This window comes from Squalius cephalus (genome assembly GCF_949319135.1).
Source record: "Squalius cephalus genome assembly, chromosome: 8".
NCBI lineage: Eukaryota > Metazoa > Chordata > Actinopteri > Cypriniformes > Leuciscidae > Squalius > Squalius cephalus.
This window is the reverse complement of record NC_137129.1, coordinates 22,987,001-22,991,069: the sequence shown is the minus strand read 5'-3', so window position 1 is coordinate 22,991,069 and position 4,069 is coordinate 22,987,001. Positions and strand designations below refer to the sequence as shown.

At 41.3% G+C, this 4,069-nt stretch overlaps 1 protein-coding gene across 1 annotated transcript in view; it reads right to left on the bottom strand.

The window, feature by feature from the left end:
* LOC307163405 (uncharacterized protein) overlaps nt 1-2,799 on the bottom strand; it is a 5,610-nt gene extending 2,811 nt beyond the window's left edge. The window contains exon 1 of the mRNA XM_079879431.1: nt 2,752-2,799. The gene's annotated coding sequence lies outside the window, so the exon portion shown is untranslated. The remainder of the gene's footprint in view (nt 1-2,751) is intronic.
* Between the last annotated feature and the right edge of the window lie 1,270 nt (nt 2,800-4,069).

The window sequence follows — 4,069 nt, the reverse complement described above, 5'->3', positions numbered from 1 at the left end:
TTTTACTCAAACCTGAAGCCAGAGAACAAGGCTTTTACTCAAACCTGAAGCCAGAGAACAAGGCTTTTACTCAAACCTGAAGCCAGAGAACAAGGCTTTTACTCAAACCTGAAGCCAGAGAACAAGGCTTTTACTCAAACCTGAAGCCAGAGAACAAGGCTTTTACTCAAACCTGAAGCCAGAGAACAAGGCTTTTACTCAAACCTGAAGCCAGAGAACAAGGCTTTTACTCAAACCTAAAGCCAGAGAACAAGGCTTTTACTCAAACCTAAAGCCAGAGAACAAGGCTTTTACTCAAACCTAAAGCCAGAGAACAAGGCTTTTACTCAAACCTGAAGCCAGAGAACAAGGCTTTTACTCAAACCTAAAGCCAGAGAACAAGGCTTTTACTCAAACCTAAAGCCAGAGAACAAGGCTTTTACTCAAACCTAAAGCCAGAGAACAAGGCTTTGCCTGAACAGGATATCAGTCCATTTCACTCAGTTTGATCTGTATTTGTTAAGGCTGTTACAGTGTCATCAGATTGAAGATTTTCAGAGTGCTGTTCAGGCTTAACTGGATGAAAAAAAAAATGTAGAAAACACCCCCTATCATGTATTAACTTTAACTCCCATAGTAGCATGTAACTACATGCACTTTCTGTTCTCTGTGTTAGCCTTATTCGGTCACAGGTCAAACCTTGCTAATGTCCTCTGCTTATGCGTTTCAAACCTAAATATGGTTCGGTATTTCTCATCTCCAAACCCATTTGGACATAATGAGTCCAGAAAAATAGCCTCCTTCTTAGCAACTAATAACACCTGTGAAGAACATGCCCTATTAATGTCAGCAATAGGGGCACCAACTGGTTTAAAAATAGAGGAAAAACTAAAAAACAATGTAACTGTACACAAAGCATGTAGTGGCTTGCTGTTTGTGACCCCCTAGACCAGGTGTCACCAACCCTGCTCCTGGAGGGCTACAGTCCTGCAGATTTCAGCTCCAACCCCAATCAAACACACCTGGACCAGCTAATCAAGCTGTTCAGGGTTGCTTGATAATTACAGGCAGGTGTGTTGGAACAGGGTTGGACCTAAAGTCTGCAGGACAGTAGCCCTCCAGGAGCAGGGTTGGTGACACCTGCCCTAGACCATGCTGGCAAAATGATGATGTCTTTAGATTCCACATTGTCCTATGAAAAAAAAAAAAACTATGTTCAGATCTCCTTTGACATATCTTTACTTAAAGGGATAGTTCACTTTGAAATTAATTTTTGGTATGTTTTAGCTTACCTCAAATTGTTTAATTTGGACTTTGTGCATGCTGTTTTGAGACCGTGACCATAGACCTGCATTATATGACTGACAGACAAGAACGGTTTGCCCTAAAAATATCAAAATTGAAACTACTCCGGAAAAAAAGACACCTACATCTTGGATGCCTTTGAGGTAAGCTAAAACATACCAAAAAATAATTTCAAAGTGAACTATCCCTTTAAAGAGGTGTATCTGCTGGACTTGTCAACACATTATGCAACTTACCGGCAAACTAGGTTCCCTTAGTTTCCATTTAGGGACTTCAAATAGGTCAGCAATGTGGACATCCATTCCCTGAATAAAATTGTATGTTTTTATTTCGGCTCCCATGTTAACAGGTTAGAGCTTGCACACTGCCTGCGTGACACGCGTCTCAGGCGCGGCTTGAGCCGCGCGGAAAACGCATGCATGCTTGAAATAGAACCGACGCCTATTTTTCACGCGACACGCAAGCGTCTTGGAAGCGTTTCCAAGCAAAATTTAATAGGAAAAGATGTTTATATGACATTTTGACACGAATACATATTAATAAATGTAATTTTGATGTTTGAAAGTGTCTAGGGTTTGACATAAATGCAAATATAAATGCAATTTAAAAAAATATTATTGATTGTCAAATACTGCACCTGTCAATACAGAACGAAATATTCTATAGTCTATATTGCCGTCAACACTGCCCGACGTTGTCTTTGCTTCTATATATTTATGTTTAACATGAAGTATCCTTCCACAACTCTCCCCCCATATGTCAAATATATCACCAATGAGGCTTATCATATGTCACCTAGCAGCAGCAGCGCCGCGCCAGACACGCTTCTGGTGTGCAAAGACATGGAAAACGCCACGCACACGCCACGCAGCTGACACGCAACAGAAACGCCACGCTCACACCACGCAGCCAGTGTGTCACCGGCCTTACACGTCAACACGCATCACACATGACCAGCGTCGGCCAATAGTGAGCCTACGTGGTGACATGTAACACAGACGCGCTGCGCAAAAACACTAGAGGCCCAGAGAGAAGGAAATGAATAGTGGAATAAAGTCGTTATTTTTGTTTACTTTTTGCACACAAAAAGTATTCTCGTCGCTTGATAAACTTAAGGTTGAGCCACTGATGTCACATAGACTACTTTGATGTCTGTATTGCCTTTCTGGACGTGAACAGTATGCTGTCCATTGACTTTAATGGAGGAACAGAAAGCTCTCGAACAAAATCTAAAATATCTTAAACTGTGTTCTGAAGATGAACGGAGGTCTTACAGGCTTGGAACGACATGAGGGTGAGTCATTAATGACATAATTTTCATTTTTGGGTGAACTAACCCTTTAAGATGCATCACAGTTTCATGTCTATAGTGCTGTCCCATGAAAAGTATTTGGAAAAAATGTGAGAGGTGTACTCACTTTTCCACAAATTTATGTGCAAGTCATCAAGGTAAATACAAATACATACATGTCTCCTGGCTGCCTCCTCTACCAGCCTGAAGCACGCATTCCCAATCTGAAAGCACAGAATGTTTTGCATAATTACAATAAAGGCATTAGAACCATCCAAACTCTTTACGGCAATATCCACTTACATTGCTCTCCACCTGTTTGTCTAGCCCCAGGCTCCAAAAGTCCTCCCTTTGAAGACAAACTGGGCCATCCAGAACAACAATTTCTTTTGCTGGACGTGTTCTGTCCAGCACATAGGTCAGCTAGAAATAAAAAAACCTCTGTTAGGAATGAGCAATTATGCATTTATTATTTAAAGCACACCAACAAGCTGTGCATGTGAACAATCCCGTTTGTTTTGGCACTCACCACTTGTTCTTGCTGAGGACACAACCTCTTGGACCACAGTGGACCTTTATTGGCATACTGGTGGTCCACCAGTCCAATGTCTTCTGCATTTTGGCTGCCCTCAGATTCATGGCTATGATCTACACAACACGAAAGTAAATACTAATCATCATTGTCAAGTGTCATGTTTATATTTGCTATGTCACCAAGTAGGATTATTACAATACCTTGTGGCCGAAAGTAGGGCCTTAACTGAGCAACATTCACTTTCTTTATTTTTCCTGACACAGCCACACTTGCCACACCCTTCTCTGTCAGGGATGTGAGGGTGAATGGCCCTTGGTGGAGATCCTGCAAACAATTTCCCTTCTTCACCTTCTTTTTGGGCTCCCCAATTAAGACCTCGTCCCCTGCCTTAACTGAGCACTGGCGAACCCCTTTCCTTTTCTTTGCCTCAAAAGCCTTTTTTTGTTTCCCCTGCGCCTTTTCAATGTTTTCCCGTACCTTAAAGATAAGAATATATTACTATGCAAACATTCTTATTCAAATTGAACAAGTCATCCGCACAACTCTGAACAAACCGTTTCATTGAGGGCCTTGACTCCAGCTAGTTTTAGCTCCAGCTCCTCCTCTGGGTCTGCCAATTCAAAGTCAGAGTCTGTCTCACAGACATTTAATGCCTGTGGTAGACGGGGGTGCCTATTGTACATTAAAAAGTACGGGCTGTACTTGGTGGATCTCTAATTTGAAACAAAAAGTTTTGCATCAAATCACAAAATAAAACTCTTAAAACATGTATGCAATATACGTTATCTAGTTATTTTGAATAATAACCTGTTTTGCAGTGTTTATTCCATAAACTATGGCCTGCAGGTGGATGTCCCAATCATCATGGTGCTGATTTACATATTTTCTGAGAGTCCTCTTAACATTTTGATTAGTTCTCTCATCCTTCAACAAAGAAAGGAATTACTACATGCACTTTA